At 45.2% G+C, this 19,632-nt stretch overlaps 1 protein-coding gene across 6 annotated transcripts in view; it reads left to right on the top strand.

Moving 5' to 3' along the window:
* Nucleotides 1-19,632, top strand: part of Lypd6b (LY6/PLAUR domain containing 6B) — a 166,605-nt gene that overhangs the window by 10,495 nt on the left and 136,478 nt on the right. Inside the window, exon 1 of one of the 6 annotated variants that reach the window (XM_037204757.1) lies at nucleotides 16,068-16,259. The exons of the other annotated variants lie outside the window; for them this stretch is intronic. The gene's annotated coding sequence lies outside the window, so the exon portion shown is untranslated. Of the gene's footprint in view, nucleotides 1-16,067; nucleotides 16,260-19,632 lie in introns of those variants that run through there. 6 annotated transcript variants of the gene reach the window in all.

Below are 19,632 nucleotides of genomic sequence, written 5' to 3' on the forward strand. Positions count from 1 at the left end.
GTTCCCCTCCTAGATTTGCAAGAGTTGGAGCCGGAGGGACCAGATTTCCCTCCAGCTGTGACCCTTGCAGCCTAACTGCTGCTGATATCAACAGAGTTGCAGATTCGGACAGCCATGGCTTAGAAGGCAGCAACAATTAAAAAAAAAAAAAACAAAAAACCATTTGTAATGATTTTAAGATATAGTAAGTCCATTTATTCTTCCTTTTGATGTCTGAGTAATATTCCTTTGCATGGAAGTGATACATTTTGTTTATCAGTTTGTGGACAGTTGGATCCCTTCCACCTTTCAACTATTATGATTAATGGTTCTCTGAACATCCATGAACAAATTTTTATGCGGACTTATGTTGTCCATTCTCTTACACCTGCATATAGGGAGGTTAACAGCTCTGGATCATGTGGTGGGTAGATCTATGGTTAGCTCTTTGAGGAACTGTCACTGTTGTCCCCAAATGGCTGGCCCACTTCTCTTTCCACCCGCTGTGCGCCGGGGGTGCAGGGTCATCCTCATCACTGCCAGTGGCTTTAACGGACGTTTACAGCTGATGACACTGAGGGTATTTTCATGTACAAAAGCTGAATCTTCATTAGGTAAATGTCAGGTTAACTATGTGTCATTTAAAAATTTGGGTTCCTGGCATTTTCACGGTAGAGTTGTGTGTATGTACACACACACACACACACACACACACACACACACACACACACAAGTGCACACACATTCCCTTGCTCTCCCCCACACTCTTCACCTCTCCTCTTCTTGGCTACCAAAGTGGAGCAGCTTTGCTTTACCCCGTGGTCTTGACTGTGATGTTCTCATTCACCTCAGACCCCGAAGCCACAGAGCTAGCCCTGGACAGCACCTCTGCAACCCTGAGCCCCGGAGTCCGGCCTCCCTTAACGTCTAATCCTAGGAATGTGGCACAGCGGAAAAAAGCTGACTGACATATCCAGTTACTGTGTGCATCTTTACATCCCTTTACAACTTAGAAACGTTTACTTATCGTGTGTGTGTGTGTGTGTGTGTGTGTGTGTGTGTGTGTGTGTGTGTGTGTGCAAATGGGAATGCCAAGGCACGCATGGAGGTCAGAGGTCACCTTGTTGAATGACTTCTCTCCTTCCAATGGGCTCCAGGGTTAAACTCTGTTATCAGACTCACCCTTCTTTAAGGTTTTTCATCTGTCTTCTATGATTTCTGTTTTACAAGCTTTGAAGCTCCATTGTTAAATTCTTCGGCATCTTATTTATTTATCTACTTAGCTGTTTATTTATTTATTGGTGCAGTGTGTGTGAAGATGTCAATTTTATTTGAGGTTGTTCTTTGTTAACACATAGAAATACAGTTGATTTTTGTGTTTTGATCTTGCATTCTGAAACCTTGTTGGCCTCATTCATTAGCTCTAGTAATGTTTTAATGAATTCATTAAGATTTTCTAGATACAACATCATGCCATCTACAAATGGGAATATTTTATCATCTTTCTCATAGATCTGCCTTCCTTCCTTCCTTCTTTCCTTCCTTCCTTCCTTCCTTCCTTCCTTCCTTCCTTCCTTCCTTCCTTCCTTCCTCCCTTCCTTCCTCCCTCCCTCCCTCCTTCCTTCCTTTCTTTCTTTTCCTCTCTCATTTCATCTCATCACCAAGATGAATTAGATAAGGCACTCTGAGGTGCTCATAGAGACATTGTGGGGAGATACACAGGATAATTGACGTTGCTAGAAATCACAGTGCCATATTAAACAGAAGTGTTGAGAGCGAACATTCTGTCCTGCGTGTCTGAGATCCTGAGTGTGAAGCCAGCCTTACATATGCTGGCTTCCTATGACTGTTCTTATAAAAGTCCAAATGACTGAGCAGAAGTTGCTGGTCTAGACTAGGAATAAAAACTCCTCTGTCCTGTCCATCAGGAGATTTAATGTTGTGGCCAAAAGAAAAGAAGTATTACCATTGATGCATCTGTGTATTGACATGATGTCCAGATGCCAAGGAGTTTGACTGACATTATCCAACATACAGGCATCTGCTATTTACACATTAAATGAGATACTCATTATCCATCCTGCTCTTCCATATTTGGGGTTCCACTGTGTGTGGTTGGTACTGTTCTGGGGTCACCAAGATGAATTAGATGCAGCACCTCAAGGTGCTTATGGAGACTTTGTGGGGGAGACACATAGATATTAGTTAAATATTCTTTAATTCCCATTGAAGTAACCCATGGGAAAGAAACAGATATGAGGATCACCCTTGGCATTGGCTGGAGCATTTGCTCTCTGCAGCACAAGCTAAAGATGTTTGGAGTCTTGAAAGTTCTTTCAGCCAGTCGTCTGTCTTTCAGCAGAAGGACTGACCCTCTTACCTTACCCAACAGTTGCTCTTCGCGCTCCTGAAATGCTCACCAGGTGGGCGTGTGGGTGCGCCCACTCATCCCCTGGTTCTGGGCAGCCAGCAATCCATGCACAGCCCGCTCCTGGCTCCATTTGTTGTGTCTGGTGTGGGTAATCTAACACCAGTCCCTATGATCATCTTTAATATGACTCGTCTAGGATTGCTAGCCTGTGGAGAGTGCAAGGCATTGTCTTTCCAGTAGATGCTTATGACATGGAATTGACGGGGTGGGGGTGGGGGCAGTTGCTCTCTCACTGCCAAGCTGAGCTACCGGCTTCCTGTTCAGTTTAATTGCATGTTCAGCTTCCATTGTAAAGAAGACGCTCCGTCTCTTTTAAACTTGTCAATTCAGAGGATTACCTGGGAGAGATATAAAGTCATGCCTGTGTACTTACTGTTAAGACATTTTTCCAGATGAGAATGAAAGTAGTGTTAGTGGACACAATTAAATATTTAATTTTAAAAATTTTACACAGTTTTTAATGCCTCTCCTGAATTTTATGGTACACATGTTTCCATTTTTTACTTGTCTATTTCAAGGAAATACTTTGTTCTAACTTTATTGTACACTACTTATTATGGCGGTGAAAACAGCATCGGGTTTTTATTATCCCACTGGTGCTGCGGAATGGAAACCTTGTGCTGCTGGGCTACAAAAGAAATGAATGAGCTCCACAAACCTTTCAGGTTTAATTAAGTTTTAAACAAATCTGGAATCCTGGTTTCCCATTTTTCTTTTTATTGCAACGTATTTTTCCTTTTGATTTTGTGAGGGAGTGAGATAAGCCTGCAGAATGTCCTCCGCTCACGTTGTTTACGGCACACGATACAGCAGCCGGCTCTGTCGAGGGGACCAGGAAAATCACTGCTCTATTTGTGCCTTGTACATGGTTTGTGGAGTCCTGTCCAACTTCTGTAATGAAGCTCTGGCCCCTCTCCGTGCAGACTTCTGAGATAAACTGGAAAAGTACAGCCAACGGCACTTTAAACACCGCACACAAATACTGTATAGGGACAAACTGAGCAAATTGGAGAAGAACAGGATGGCAGGCAACCCTGAATTCAGTGCTGCTAGACCCGTGGGAGAATAGAAAAGGAGGTGCAGAGGGGTCCGAGAAAGTTCCCGGGCATGGGAGCCTCTGCTGATCTGACTGCTGGGGTCAGTCGTAGTGGTAGGTGCAGAGCCGGTGGTTTTAGCAGGGCTGTCTCCGAGTGCTTGGGTGTGAACACACCTCATAAGGTCCAGCAACACTTGGTTACTGGTTCCCCGATCCAGGCTCCTGCTCTCTTCTGGGATTTGCGTATGGGGAGGAAGGCAGAGCAGGGTGTAAGGGCTGGTACTGGGGCAGGAGAATTTGAACTAACAGATAACTTGAGTCTTGCTCTTGAGTCTCTTGCCTTTGCTGTGTGACCTTGGACAAATTACCTGGCCCCTCTGAACCATACTTGCCATATCTGCACAACACAGATATGAGTGACTTCTAGCCTGAACTCCTGAGACCCCATGAAGCCATCTCAGAGACTGGCCTGCACCCACTGGAGTCCCTCGCAGTTGCTTCCAAAAGGAAGCAGCCTCAGTTTCCTCTCCTTCATTTAGACTCCTGCAAGGTTTGGCTTGAATGAAGTGTTTGAATACCAGGGTGCCCGGAGCCCAAGCTTTCTTGTCTCTCACACCCAGTTGTCTGTGACTCTGACATCTTGTCCAGCTAGCTGCATGGGGGCCACCCATTGTCCTGGGGCCACCTGGCTTTCTCGGGTAGCACAGGAATGTAAGTGATGGAGACACATGCTCAGTGAAGGGGGAGCTGCCAGGTGCTGTGTGTGTTGGCCCTACCTCGCTTTTCACTCTGGATGTGCCCCCCCACATGCTTACGTGACAATCTTTCTCCTTTGCTGTAAGATTGGAGGCACCCTGGGGGCCCCAAGATTTTGAAGGCAGCCAGCCCCAGTCTACACTTCCCGCCCTCAGCAGCTCTTCATGGCAGCTGTCAGGCCCTAAGCCCTGACCCTTTAATGGCAGTCTCTGAGGTTGAGGCAGTGATTAGCACCTGTCAGCTGTCCATGGGCTTCTGAGCCCGGCCTCCCTGTGAGCTGCTTGCTAGCTCCCGTTAAGTGGGTCTGTGCTTGTCTCCGTCAGGCCTTCATCTGTCTGCTCCTTGCCCTGGGACTCTTTTCCTTAATAAGGTGCCTTTCTCTGTCACAGACTTCTTCTCTGTGTTTTGGGTGCAGAGTGTGCACTGCTGTGTCGGGGAGTGAATGCACAGGGGAACCTTCGCCTTCTCTGCTGTTTTAAGAAAATGCACAGCCCTTTTGTTCCTGTCTCCAGACCCCCTGGTGAACACAGAGGCCTTCGAACAGAGGTTTGGCAGGGGAAACAGTCACGAAAAGAGCCATTTAATTGAGGACTGCAGAGCTGCAGACCCAAGGGTGTTGAGCAGTTTAATTAGTGCTTATTGGGAACGAAGAGCTGATGATTTAAAAATGGAAAATCATATCTCGCATTTCTCTGTCTATCTCTCCATCATGCTCTTGTCCTTTCTGCCTGCTTCCTATTTTTGCCAGTTTTTATTGAGTGCCTTTGGTGAGAGCAGGCTTCCTGCTAACCACTGGTCCTGGGATAGGCAGGGAGCCAGACCTTGTCACAAGGGGCTGGCAGCTGGGCTCAGGAGAGAGCTGAGTGGATAGGAGCAGTTGGAGAGCAGGAGCCCTGCACAGAGATTCTTGAAGGGTCCTGTGCCAGTCCTGCGTTCTAGAACGGTGACAGTTCTAGAACGGTGATGAGGGAATCTGGGCAGATGGAGAGGCAGGAGCAAAGTTTGAGGGAACCAGAGGATTTAGGAAGTTGTATGCTCAAATGCTTGGAACGAGGCTGGGGGGACAGGAAAGGGAGGATAGGCAAAGGGGGGAACAGGAACGGGAGGATAGGGAAAGGGGGGCAGGAACGGGAGGATAGGGAAAGGGGGGACAGGAAAGGGGTGGCAGGTGAGGAGGCAGTGGTGGCAGTGGGTCAGGTGACAGGGTGGGATGAGCAGGACCAGGCCATGCAGAGTCTTGAACACCATACTGATTACGAATCTGCTGGTCAGTTTGGATTTTATCTCAAGGGTGTGGAAACCCACAGAAAGAGAGTGAGCAAGGTGGCCTTCGAGGCTTCCAAGGCTGTTTAACATGGAAGTTATGATCCAGGTCTAAGAGTTTAGGTGACTGGTGTCTGGATCCTGTCCTGACAGCCTTCCACTTGTAGGCGGGTTATTCTGCTGTTTCTTTGTTATTTTGCTGTGTTTCTTTATCCATATCAGTGGCCCCATGTTTATAACAGAGATACAAATTGTTGTGAGGAATAACTAAGTCCATTCACCAAACGCCATTACCTGCAAGAGCTTGTTACAGCTCAGCCCTCCACTAGGGAAGACCTAGAACCAAGGGGCTTAGTACTGCTCCTTCTAGCAGTTAGTGGCTGAATCTGTTTGACAAAAGGCCTAGAAGGAACAGAGCACTTAGGGTCCCTAATGAGGGCCATGGGTAGGGCCCATTGGCTCCTGTATCTGCTGCTTTGTAGACTTTAAGAGGAAATTTCTCCAAAGGGCAAAGTCAGCACCTGCCTGGTGAGCCAGCACCCAGGGTCTGGTTTCCTTTGGGGGTTTTCTTCCTTTCTCTTTTTATTGAAAATATTTTTTTTCATACAATATCTTCTGATCACGGTCTCCCCTCCCCCAACTCCTTCTAGATCTTCCCCATCTTCAGACACAGCAGGACTGACACACAAGTGAACTCACACAGACTATGGCAACATGCACTGATAGGGCTCACTCAGGTTCTAGCCAGACAGGGTCCCAGTGCTGGGAGAGGAGGGGACATGAGCTCCCATCCCTAGCCAAGAAGTTATCTCCAATTGACATCTGCTTGCAAAAGGAAAAATTCATTTTCTCCAATGGAATCTCACTAGGTGTATTAGTCAAACTTAATGGGTAGGAGGCCTCATGCCCAGCAGTACAAGGCCAATGCAAAATGAACTCAGTGGTATTTTTATAGACTTTTTGTCTCAAATTGCTTTGTTTGGGCACATGTTATTTACTAGTCTCTTGCTTGTATATTATGGTTTCAGACTTCATGATTTTATGGGTCTTGTGTGTGTTTCTTGTGCTTTTTCTTTTTATCCTGGTAGGTTTTTGTTTGGTTGGTTGTTTTTTGTCTGTTTTCTAGAGAGAGAGAGAGAGAGAGAGAGAGAGAGAGAGAGAGAGAGAGAGAGAGAGAGAAGGTGTGGAGTTGGGTGGGTTCATGCAATTGCCTTAAGACTGAGCTTTGAACGTTGCTGTGTTGGTTCATATTGATTATCTACCTCAAAGGATCCAGAATAACCTAGAAGACAAGTCCCTGGGCATACTTGGAAGGGGTTGTCTAGATTTGTTAAACCTCTGACCATGCCTCTGAGGGATTATCTTGATCTCTCTAACTAACCTGGGAAGACACGCCATGGCAGTGGGTGACCACCTGGGTTTGGGACCTGGACTGCTTTAAAAGGAGAAACCTCATGAGTGTGAGCTGTTGGTCTTCTCTGTTTTCTAACCTCGGATGCCATGTGGCCAGCTTCCTCAAGCACCTGCTGCTAGGACGTCTCTGTCATGATGTCTTGCCTTGAACTGCAAACCGAAATGAAGTCTTTCTCCCTTAGGTTGTTGTTGTGTTCTCTCACAGCATCAGGAAGAGTAACCCAGATGTCTGCTAAGATGTCCTTTCCTGTTTCGCAGTCTTTGGTAGAAAGTGCATGTTTTGGGGAGACTATACTAGTGTGATTGGCTCCAGATCCTATGGAATCGGCTAGATGATGGCCAGGGATGTTTATGCAGGAGCATTTGGTGACTCTGGCAGGCTTCTGGAATGTGGTAGGTCCCTGAGCATGACTGCTGTAGACATGGCCAGCTAGAGTAAGATTGTGTTTAAATCAGTAATAAAAGGCGTGTTTGTATGTTGCTATGGTTTGGGTGTGGCTTGTTTCCCAAAGGTTCGTGCTGGAAGACTTGTCCCCAGTGTACTGAGAAGTGGTGGCATCTTGAAGGAGTGGAGCCCAATGGTCGGTGAGTGGCATTGCCTTTGCAAAGGAAGAATGAAAGACTGGGTAGTTTTCCTGGAAGAGAACCAAGCTGTGTTTGGTCTCCTCTGCATTCTGGACATTTCCTTCTTTCTTTTCTTTTTCTCTGCTATGTTGTTACATGGCCAGGAGTCCCTTTACCAATGTGGGTACCATGTGAGCTGGACTTTCCAGCCACCAAAATTGTAAGCAAAATTAAACTATTCTTTGTTTCTCGGCTTCAAGTATTTTGTAACAGCAACACAAAATGAACATAATTACACATGTTCTTTTAGATGCTTCTCTCCCAGGGCAGTTGAAGGAATTGCATTGTCCTGAACTTCCTGGCATTTGCTCTCAGCTCCCTGGGAGCCTCCTCTGAAGTTGGTCTGACTCCCCAGTTCACGCCCTAGGCAAATGCTGGGGTAGAGGACAGGGACGGCAGTTGAGTCACATCTACAGCTGTCTAACTCCACTTCTCAGCTCCCCTGGACTCCCCAGGGACTGGGAGTGGGGTGGACCAGGGATGGAGGCGTCACAGAGGCTTCTTTTTGCCAGCATGCAAGGTAATCGCACTCTTCCTCACTGGCCTTGTACTGCTTAACAAATGTATCCCATTCTCCAGGGAAAACAGAGACACACACAGAGGGAAGATGCTCTGGTGAGCTCGCCTTTTTATTTTAGGGACTGAGAATTTAAACAATTATACACCAGATTTCTTAAATCTCAGTCACTTATTAGATTAAAAGTTAAGCAGTATGTCTAGCGTATACTTAGTAATTAAGTATAGTAACATATAAAACAGCATTTTTCCCCCCAAGGAAGAAAAGGGAATGCATTCTAGAATTTGCTAACAAGTACAACATGTATGTAAGAACGAATGGGTGATGTGGTTGGCAGGGGAGAAATAAACGTAGCCCTGATGAGGTTTGTCTCTTGGGGGAAGAAAGCGAAGGCATGGACCACAGGGCTGAGACAATCAGGTCCTTCCTTCTCCGCACAGGAAAATGAACTCACCAAGTTTAGTTTCTAATGCCAAGCCAAGTTTGTGCTTCAGAAGTGATGGCTTTTTCCCCCCTTTCTTAAAGTGGTTGCTTCTAAAAGGCACACTTCGAAATAGTTGCTGCAAGAAGAGACATGCCGAGATCTTCATGGTGCAATGCTATTTTGTTGGGTAAAAAAATAGGGCTGGATAATGACGAATCATAGCTATGCAAATGAGAAGGAAGATCATCACGTCTTGTGCTTTGGGGTGTGAACTGATGACAAGAGCTGGACCGTGTTTCTCAGTGGAGAGATGGATTTCAGATGGAAATTTCTGGTGCTGTGTGTACCTGCCCCCCTTAAGGTTCATTTACAGTACATGGAATACTAAAATAATTGGTCTTCGGTCAGCCTTCCTGAGGGTCCACCTCTGCAAAGAGGCAGCTGTGAGTTCACAGATCCCCCAGCTTCTTTTCTCCTTCCCGCTCAGCCTTCCTGCCTCCTCCCAGTGCACATATCCTTTGCTTCCAAGAACAATATAACGTGATAATATTTCACGTTAATAGAGAATTGAAAGCAAGTCCAATCTATATAGTACCTATCGTAGAACTCATTTCTAATATATCTGAGAGGAAAATCAATGGAGGGAAATGAAGGTTCTAAATCTTGACCAAATTAAACAATGGAGTCTTCTATTCTTCCCTTTTTGTTTATATATTTTTTTCAAGCCAAGGGGTGTTATTTCCAGTTGTTTCAGACGAAGAATAGCATTACCACCCAAGAAGTCATAACCCAGCCCCATGGAAATAAGCAGAAAATTCAAACAGTAGTCAGTGACTCAGCTACCAGGTACTTACCAACCCGGCAATTACATTCTCACAGTCCTCTGTGAATAGGTGAACTGATTTCAAACCAGGATTATTACTTAGGTGACTGACTTCCTACTGAAGTGACTTGATGATAATTGGATTTGTTCATAATTTCTTAGAAAGTTCTTTAAAAATATTGTATAAATTTGTTTTAATATAGTTTTTTCAAACTTATATTAACAAATAAGGTAATTTTCAAACTATCTTTAGGTTAAATTTACTCAAGTTTTTCAAATAATATAGTAAGAGTTATTTAGTAAATTACTTAATGAGTGATTCAGACACAATAAGCTGTCAGCTTAGATCCCAGCAAACATATTGTACCCCAAAATAAGTTCCAGAGAGATAAACATTGCAAAGAAAATTGTGGGAGAGTTAGCGAAATTATGCAGGAATGACTTTGTTCATGGTTTAGAACCAAAGAGGTCATTCATGAGAAAAAGGGAATATTTGAATATTCCAAAGCTAAAACTTGTACACATGAAGAAGCAAGAGACAGGGGAAATTTACTTTAAGTTTGTAACACACACACACACACACACACACACACACACACACACACAGTTTTGAAGTATCTCCTACTGAAATGAGGAAGAAGTGGGCTGTGGTCCTAATAAGGTGGATATGAAATACAACAGCTACCACTTAGTACATAGTTTCCTATGACCACATGGATTTACAAAATCTGATCACCCTGATTGTTTTGTATTGAGAATGTGTTGTAACCAGCTTCTCTCACAGGTTAGCACAACCCCATGTCTCTAACAATCCTATGGCACAGTTTTCCATGGCTTCAAAGGTCTTATTGGTGAGAGAGTACAGCCCTATGTTGATGGAGTTTTAAACATTAAATGAAGTTTTCAATGCTGGATGCCAGGGTTAGAGAAATCAAAGTGATGTTTTCTAGTACTTCATTGGCTTATGTAGCCAGAACCTATCATTAGAACTATGGTTATGGACAGATGTTTAACAAAATGGAGTGATTTACCAGGAACTCTGGGAGTTGCTTTTATGCACTGTTCTAGAGGAGGCACTTGCCACTGAAACCTGTTTTGGCAAAAGAGGAAATATCATTTGAGGTCCCACGCTTTTCACAACGTGCCATCGTTATCTTTAAAGGCCTTAGTAAAAGAAACACATTAATTACCATCCCAGAGCATCTCTAGGCTAGCGTGACTATAGTATTATGCTAGGGCTCTTTGTCAAGCATGCCAGTCCCTTATCTTGCTTTTATAGCAGAGGAAATAAAGGCACTGGAGACCTATCTTTGAGGTCACACAACAAGTTAACAGCAGGTAAACATTAGAACCGGCAGCTCCAGAATTCCCACTGTGTGTAATTAGTTCACCGCAGGCAGGAAATGGCAGTACTGGGAATAAATGACAGGTGTGGTGTTTGGGGACCTGGTGGCTGGTGGGAATTCTCTGTACTCTTCTGAATGGTTAATTAACTTAGTGTCTCTTTGAAGGTCTCGCTGTATAGAATGTGGAGGCCTCCTAGCCCTGTACTTCTTCTTTAGACTAAACGAAAACAAACTGTGTTCGCCCCAAGGTATTTGAGGGCTTGCTGGGTGATGATACTTACTGGGTGTGGGCCTGAGTAATTTTGAAAAGCATCTCAGTCACTTTTGGAGGCTTTATGGAGTTTCTCGTTGCGGCTTCTGTTGTTTTCTCCTGAAGGATCTCCATGCGCAAGGGAAGGATGGGGTTGAATGTGAAAGGTGGGGGGGGGGGGGCTGAACGTGAAAGGCGGGGGCTGACCTGATTGTTTGCCGCTCTCCCTGCTTCTGCCTCTCCGGTGTTGTCAGGGGTCCCTGCTGAGTGCAAGCGCTGTTGGTCAGCACGTGATCAGCCCGTGGTGCGCATGCTTGCCTTTGTCTTCTTATATAGGTACCACTTTTGCAGACATCTGTCTGCAGGCATCTGGAAAAAACCCTCACAGGAAGCAGTGTAGTGCTCAGAAAGTACTGCCAAGCACTGGGGTACACTTATGGAGAGTTCCAGGGAGGGCGGAGGCCCTCTGCCAGGTTGGAAGCCAAGGCCAGTTCCATCCTATGTTCTAACAAGCTCATTGGTCCTAGAATCACGATTATCTGAATTCCATTGACCCCTTGGCTAGGACTGGAGAGAGATGACGTGGGCTCCTGTTCTAGGATGTTGAGAAGATGGCTCTTGAGTGTGCTTGTGTACTTCCTGGAAGGCTCTACTTCCTGTTGTATCGGGGGATGTAGTCTGTAGATTGGCAGCATCAGTACCCCCTGGGGACTTAGACACGCAGAGTCACAGCTTTCTTCACCTGTGTTTTGACGCACTTTCAGGTAGTTCTGAAGCTCACTTAGGCTTGAGAATTACTGTGGTACAGTTATCACTTCGTTAACTGGTCAGAATAGCTAGTCATCAGTGAAGGCTTTATCCTGATCCTGCCTTTTATCTATATACCATGAGTAATAAGTTATTAGTCTCATCACATTTCAATGATACTAACATATTTCAAATTTGTCTTTATAAGAAATTTTCACTATAAAAGCCCCACGAACACACAAAAGTGAAAAGTAAAACAGCAATTCACCCTCAGATATAGTCTAAAAGTATATCTTCTTTTCTGTGCATAACTTTAAAAAACTTTGGTGTGCCCCTCCCCCGCCCCATTGTAAGCTCTCTGTGTGGTTACTGTAGAAAAATAAAGCAACAGGGAAAAGTGAAAGGAAGTTTGCTAACTTAGATATTAGGGGTTTTGTTTGTTTGTTTGTTTGAGACAGATCTGTGTAACAGCACAGGCTGTTCTGGAACCCACTCTGTAGACCAGGCTGGCCTTGAACTCACAGAGATCCCCTTGCCTCTGTGCCATCACTGCCTGGCCAGGTGTTTGGGTTTTATGTAGTACTTTTTTGCAGTCTGTGGTGGTTTGAAAGACAATGGCTCCTAAAGGCACTGGCACTATTGGGAAGTGTGGCTTTGTTGGAGTGGGTATGGCCTTATTGGAGGAAGTGTGTCACTGTGAGGGCAGGCTTTGAGGTTTCTTATGCTCAGGATACCACCCAGTGTCTCAGTCAACTTCCTATTGCCTGCAAAATGTAACACTCTCAGCTACTACTCCAGCAGCACCATGTCTGCCTGCATACCCTCATGCTCCCTGTTATGATGACAATGAACTGAACCTCTGAAACTGTAAGTGAGCCACCCCAGTTAAATGTTTTCTTTATAAAAGTTGCCATGGTCATGGTGTCTCTTCACAGCAATAGAAACCTTAAACTAAGACATAGTCCTTTCTTTCCTTTGGTTTCAGAAAATCTCTTTAGATAATCATTGTCTTGAAAGACCATTATTTCTCTTATTTTATATAAAAAGAGTTCTGGTATAATCATAATCTTTGATGTCTGAAATAGCTGTTTTATGATTAGATTTATGACTTCATGTTCATCTTTGTACAAATGAAATTTTTAATTGAATACTGACTGGTGTGGCATATTTTGTTTTTAGATAAATTATTTTTGGCCAGAAACTTCCTGGGCTATAGAGATTTACTTTTGGATGGAACATGGTCTGGTCATTCGCCTCTCACACTTGCTATTGGGCTGACCTCTGGAGGGCAGGAGTGATGGCATGTTCAGACAATCTCAGGTCAACTACTCAGAAAATTCTAGATGATCTTGGAACCTCACTGTGAGGAGACAGACTTTTGCTATTTGGGCTTCTTTGTTGATACTGAGAAAACATTTTGCTCATGTCTCTACCTTTTTAAGGCAGTTTGAGATGAAATTGACATGTGGGCTTGAACCTCTTCAGAATAACTGGCTTTTATGTTTGAGTCGGGGGAGAAAGGTCTGCTGCAGTTTTCCCATTGTTTTGTTGTTGAGCACATCACCACCCTGGACAATGCAGGGTGTGTTATGACAAGTGAGAAACCCAGAGCATCCTTCTCCAGTAGACCAGACTGCTCCGTTCTAGGTGTTTCAAGAGTAATGCTCTGATGTGCTGCTCAAAGCTTGGGTCGGAAACTCAGGCATTTGACAAGTATTTCCATAATAGTCACTCTAATTGTGTCTTTCAGAGAACATTAAAAGAGATTCAGAGTGTATTTCCAAAAACTCCTAAGTAATAGCTATGCTCATTTTTTCTACTCTGTTTTGTCTCACACGGTTTTTATAATTTCTTCTCAAAACCCACCCTCATGGTTCGTTCCCTACTTTTTCTGACGTTTCAGGAACTTCTCCCCAAGTTGGTTATTACATAGATCAGTTTCGCCTCTGCAACTTCTTTTAATTTCCTAATAGCTTTCCAGGAGAGCAAGGAAGAGACCCTGCTGAAAAAAAATATTTGTCCATTTTGTGGGTAGATGGTAGGAGTGGCCTTGGGCAAGCTCAGTGGGAAGGACTGTGGCGAGTGCGTCATTAATAATATAATCTTTTTGTTACACAAGCTCCAGGCCATGCCCCGCAGTCCACACCTGTCATCTTGGTGACAGACTATGTAGACATAAGTGGAGTCACTTATGCCTGAGAGCTGTTTAGGAACATTTGTTAATGGAAAACTGTTTATACCAAATACGAAACTGGGTTAATCGGGACTGAGTAGAATTGATGGAAGATAACAGACCTTAAGGTACCATCCCAACCCAGGCGCTGCTGCAGATCTTGGCTGATAGCATCTTGTTATGTTGAGAAGCTGGCTGGGCAGGGAAGGTGTGTAGTCTGTATATGGCATGAGCCAGCTTGGCTCTGAGTTTACCAAGATTTTGAGACCTTGTTACACTTTTAAATATGACCATGTGCTGAATTTCAATATCCCAGTCTCCCATGACTGCAGGTCTGCAGGTTATCGTTTTTTTTTTTTTTTTTTTTTTTGTTGTTGTTGTTGTTTTGTTCTTTGACCAGGGTGCTGTTTTTGTACAGCATGGCTGAGTGTGCAGTTGCCTAGGGTGCATAGCTTTTTTGCTCATGTCGCACCTGCTGCCAGCTCTGGAGGTTTATATTCAAAGAAGTTTAGGGTTTACTAATCCTAGGCAGACATGTTAACTTGATGTATAACTTCTTTTTATCCCCAAAGTACACCCCCCTGCCCCCCGCAAGTTGCCCTTTTGAAGTATGGATGTATACACTCTTGGGAAAATAACCGTCAGGGGGTTGGATAAATGAAAATTTGTAAGTGAGTGGCTTTGCACGGCCGATAGAACTGAATGTGTCTTGCAGCAAGGCTCTGTATGGTCTTACTCGACGCTCTTCTCGCGTCTTCCCTCTCCCATTCCCGATGCTGAACACTAAGCTCCACCTCCTTCCTGTTCCAACCTGCTGGCCATGGTCTGCTGCAGGACCTCGGTGCAAACATTTCTAATGCCTGGAATGCTCTTGCCCATTTCTCTGTAAGCTTGTTCCCTTTCCTTCAGGCCCAAATAGTGGCTTCTTACTGAGGACATAGCCATCTGTGATATCAGTCCTTCCTTATGGGCCTCTCGCATTCTATACCTTGATTCTCTGTGTTGTTTTCTCTTTTCCTTGGACTTATCAATGTCAAATAATATAAGTTCTAATAGTTGTCTCGTCGGCCACTTCCTCTCTCACATTTGAATACATCCCTGTACTCTTCCTAGAGGCACGGTAGAGTCTAGATTTCTATTCCTGATCAGATTCTAGCATGTCGAGCATCAAATACATCACTGAATAGAAGGAGGGGGAGAAAAAGTACTAAGTGACATTTGTTGGTTCCCATCTGTCATCGCTGACCTCCACAGCTTAGACACAGAATTATCTGCAGTCAACCCATTCACTGTGCAGAGCAGGCTAGAGGTTGAGGTGAGTTTTGAGGCCCCATCTTCAAGCAGTGTTAGCAGTGCCACTGTTAACAGTGACAGGAAGTAAGCTCTCAGTTGGGGTTGGGGTTTACAAGTATGTTCATTGAAGCCAGAAGCGGCTCTCTCTGTATATACATTTCCAGTCTTTCATACGTTTCCAGGAAGTCAACAGGTGGAAACAGACGCAGCCTGTGGCTCTCTGGGAGGTAATGACAGAGCATATTTGCTGTGGGATAGGCAAATGGAATCTCTGGCACTGAAGTTCCATTATCTTTTGTCCACGAATAAAAGGTGTATGACTTACTTATCACTGAATCCCACACCCCGCATTAGCCCCACCGCTAGGTGAGGGGTTAGCAGGAGAGGGATTCCTGTGCAGCTTTGTAAACAGTGATAAGATGGTGGGATATGAAGCTCAGCTTGGCAGGGGCTGCCTGGGATCTTGCTGAGTCCACAGCAATACTTAATTAACTGTGCAAACATTCTATTCAAGATAAGACTATAACAGTTGCCTCGGGGAAAATTCTTTGAGTCAATATTTGTTTGATCTTTTATATAGTATTTTGGCTTTGGTATTTGTGCTGTAGCACAGTTCCTATCATAAATGCTATTTTCAAGGATTTGCTGTGTTTGCATACCAGGTCAGTGCTGGAACAAGGAAGGCTGGGGATCACTGTTTAAATAGAGTGGATCTTTCAAAGATGAACTTTTCGTTTTGTTTAATTGACAAGCAATTACTAACAGTCTGTATTAAGGGTCCTAGTTCAATCTCTAGAATCACCATCACCATCATCACCAAAAAGGTAGATAGATAATAAAATAAATATGTGCTAAGAAAAAAAAAAACTGTAATAAATACTGTGGGGATTTCCAAAATACAGGATAGGATCGCTGTCCTGGGTTTGCTTACATTGTGGCCGCAGAAACGCAGCGTGGGTCAGTGTATGCTGCGATCAATCCCAAATAATTACAGTGAATGTGATTTGTTGGACACAGCATGTAAGAAGATCCGAGTCGGGCTGGAGAGATGGCGCAGAGGCTAAGAGCACTGACAGCTCTTCCAGAGGACCCGGGTTCAATTCCCAGCACCCACATGGCTGCTCACAACTGTCTGTATGTCCGGCACCAATGGCTCTGAGTCCCTCACACAGACATACATGCAGGTAAAACACCAATGCACATAAAAATAAAAATAAATACTTTATTTAAAAAAAAAAAAAAAGCCAAGTGGCAGTGGCACACACCTTTAATCCCAGCACTTGAGAGGTAGAGAGAGCCAGGCAGATTTTTGTGAGTTCGAGGCCAGCCTGTTTGACAGAGTGAGATCCAGGATAGGCACCAAAACTACACGGAGAAACCCTGTCTCGAAAAGCAAAAAAAAAAAAAAAAAAAAAAAAGGGCTGAGTCACCGGCCTATTGCTTTTCTGAGTGTGAATTATCTCGTTTAATTCTCTTAGCCGCCCAGTGAGGTGGGTGCGAGAGTTGGTATGAACGTTCATGTGGACTAGACAATACTGTGGAGGTCTGGAGATAGGGGAGACTAAAGAAGTTGGAAACCAGAAGGAAAATGTCAGGTCTGGTCTGGTACGGTCGTGAAGCTTGACAGTGGTGTGTAATGGCAGGAGGCGAAGTGACCAGGGGTGTTCTCTGCTCTGCGGCATCAATTTCTTCCTTTCTGCAGTTATTTGGGCTTGCCTGGGGGCTTTCAGCACATGCCTTCTGGTGATGGAGACAGCAAACCCAGGCGTCAAAACCACAGGCTGACAGTGTCACACCCGCTGTGTGTGGGGTCTGGGGTGGTGAAGGGGGCTGTGTAATGATAATTTGGTAGGAACTGCTGGGCCACTTTTGAGTGGCAGCGGCAGGCGGAAGTGCTGAGGGCAAGAGCCTTCTAGGAAGAAGAAGAGCGGCCAGTGCCGGGGCCCTGGCATGCATGGCGCTATCCCTAGTTCAAGGAACATGGGATTGGCCAGAGGGCTAGAAAGTGAATGGTGAAATGGAGGAGCATCCTCAGGTAGCGCATGCTCGCCGCTGTTGGTTTAGTGGTGATGATAAAGGCAGTGTAAGAGGAGCTTTGCTGTCCTTTTTTTCCCCAACCCCATGCTTTGTGACCCCTCCTGTTCTCAGCGGGCAGGCCCAGCTTCGTGTCTCAGTTCTTGACCCGTCGTTGATGTGGGCACAGGTGTGATGGCAGCCACACAGCCATCAGCTGGCCGGTGACAAACCGGTTCAAGCCTGGGAGGAAGCAGGCACGCACGTCACCCTCATCCCCACCCTCAGTGTTTTCTTGGCCTGCACTTCTCCTTCCTGGGTTTCTGCTTCAGTTTTCTGTGTGGTGCTGTATGTGTCCTGCTGGCGCTGGAGCCGCAGCCTCCTTGGCTGGGTGCCGGATCCTGGGATCTGCCTTGTTCCTGCTGTCCTGTTGTCCAAGTCCACCTGCATGTTCCAGGGCTTGTTGGTTTGGGGGCCATTCCCACAGCCGTTTAGGCCCTGCGATGGACACATGTTAGGAGTAGCCACAGTGTGCTTTAAGGCCCCCGCTGCCCTGCTCTGATATTGGTCACCATGCACCTCCACTGCTGTGCCTCTGTGAACAACAGATTTGGAGGCTACAATGGTATGAAGGGCTGTGCTTCTGCCGACGCTCATCTGGACTCCTGTCAAGACGCCTTGGGCAGCAGGAGGCAGCTTGCAGGTTCCTTGGAGCCTGGAATGCCTATTTCTGATCCTCTCCCGTAAGCCCGGGCTGCTGGTGTTTGTAGGCTTGAGCACAGGCCAACAGAGATGGTGAGAGAGGGACGGAATGACAGTGCGCATGTGCAGAAGGTCAAGACTGTCAAGAAGGGAAGCTTCCACAGACGGGGCTCTGCTGGCTCCACGATGGCCGGGCAAACGATCAGAAACCAGATAAGGTTTACAGGCTTCAGGAAGAACAGTAATTAACAAGTTGCAAATGCTTCCAGAGAGACATTGAGCCAAGTCATAACCCAGCTATGTGAAGAGGAATGTGGGACAGGGAGGACCTGGGAGGGCACAGTGCGGACCTCTGAGTTAGCACAAGTTCAGGTCAGAGGCAAGCTAATATTTACCAGTAGGGTCAACCGTTAGGTCACCTCTCTGATCTCTCTCTCTCTCTCTCTCTCTCTCCTCTCTCTCGGTTTCAGATTTTAGTTACTGTTCCTTCTATGTAGATCAAAACACCCATTTTCATGTTGTTGATTGAGCAATTATAACCCCAACAGGCCAGATTCTCAAAATCACAGAGCAGAGCTAGCGTGCATGTTCTCTTGCTATTTGTCTTCCTGCTTCCAGCCATAAGACTGGACTTAGGGAGTGTACATGGAGATTTTTCTACTTGGCTATGGCTTGGGGTAAGCTCTCTGAGCCTTTAGCCCCAGAGAAGAGTCATAGGGCTGAAGAAATGTTGTAGGAAAAACATAATATACCTAGAAGGTAGCTACATGAAGGCCTGTTCCCTTAGCTAGCTTATGTGAGGTAAAAAAATGTCTCCCCGTGCCTACCACTTAGTTTCTTGAGAAGTAGGTGAATTTGAATTAACATTTACTGAGCTTCCAGAATCTCCTGTGGAACTGCTTTAAAAAAAATGCTAAAATAAGTTTCCTTCCTGAGCAGGTAATTCACTCGTGTGGTTCAATATTGAGAAACTGAGACGGGGGATACAGTGAAAACACCACCCCTCTTACTCACCTCACGCCCCTTGGTGAGTTTCCTTCTTCAAGGCAGATCACGTCCCCATGTTCACACATGCTATGCTGGCTTCAGTAGTAAAGAAAAAATGAGACCTTTTCCTTTTCTAGATTGTCTGCAGATTCCACACACATAGCTCCACCTAACTGGAAAATATGGGAAGAACATTGCACCATACAGAACATGTACAGACCTTTTTCTCTTGTCATGACTCCCTAAACTGTGCAGCATAATGATTCCTTACATCACACTGACATGGGATTAGGTATTAGAAACAATCTAGAGATGATTTGAAGAACATGAAAAGCTGGACCTGGGAGGCTCAGGCCTATGATCTCAGGACCCTGGAGGCTGAGGCAGAAGGTTGCAAGTTCAAGGCCTATATGGCCTGTGAGTGAGTCCAAGGCAACAGTTTAGTGGGATCCTGTATTCAAATTAAAATAAGGAAGGGCTGAACCTGTGTTACCAGCCCCACATTAGAACATTCACACAGTGTATGCAAGGCCCTAGGTTCAGAAGGACAGAAGGGAAGGAGGGTAAATGGTGCCTACATGCAGAGCCAATACCACCCCACGTAAAGGATTCTGCTATCTGTGAACTCGTGTATGTCTGAGGCAATCTAGGAGCCAATACCTCTCAGATACTGAGGTGTAATAACTTATTCTGTAAGTTAGAGTGAGTCGGACAAACATTTGTTGAAACTCTGATCACAAATTCAAGTCATAAGGTGCTGTGGATTTCGCTCTGTATGCTGTGAATGTGTTGTTTTGATTTGGTTGATAAATAAAACGCTGATTGGCCAGTAGCCAGGCAGAAAGTATAGTATAG

The sequence above is a fragment of the Peromyscus leucopus genome, chromosome 4 (assembly GCF_004664715.2).
Source record: "Peromyscus leucopus breed LL Stock chromosome 4, UCI_PerLeu_2.1, whole genome shotgun sequence".
Classification (NCBI taxonomy): Eukaryota; Metazoa; Chordata; class Mammalia; order Rodentia; family Cricetidae; genus Peromyscus; species Peromyscus leucopus.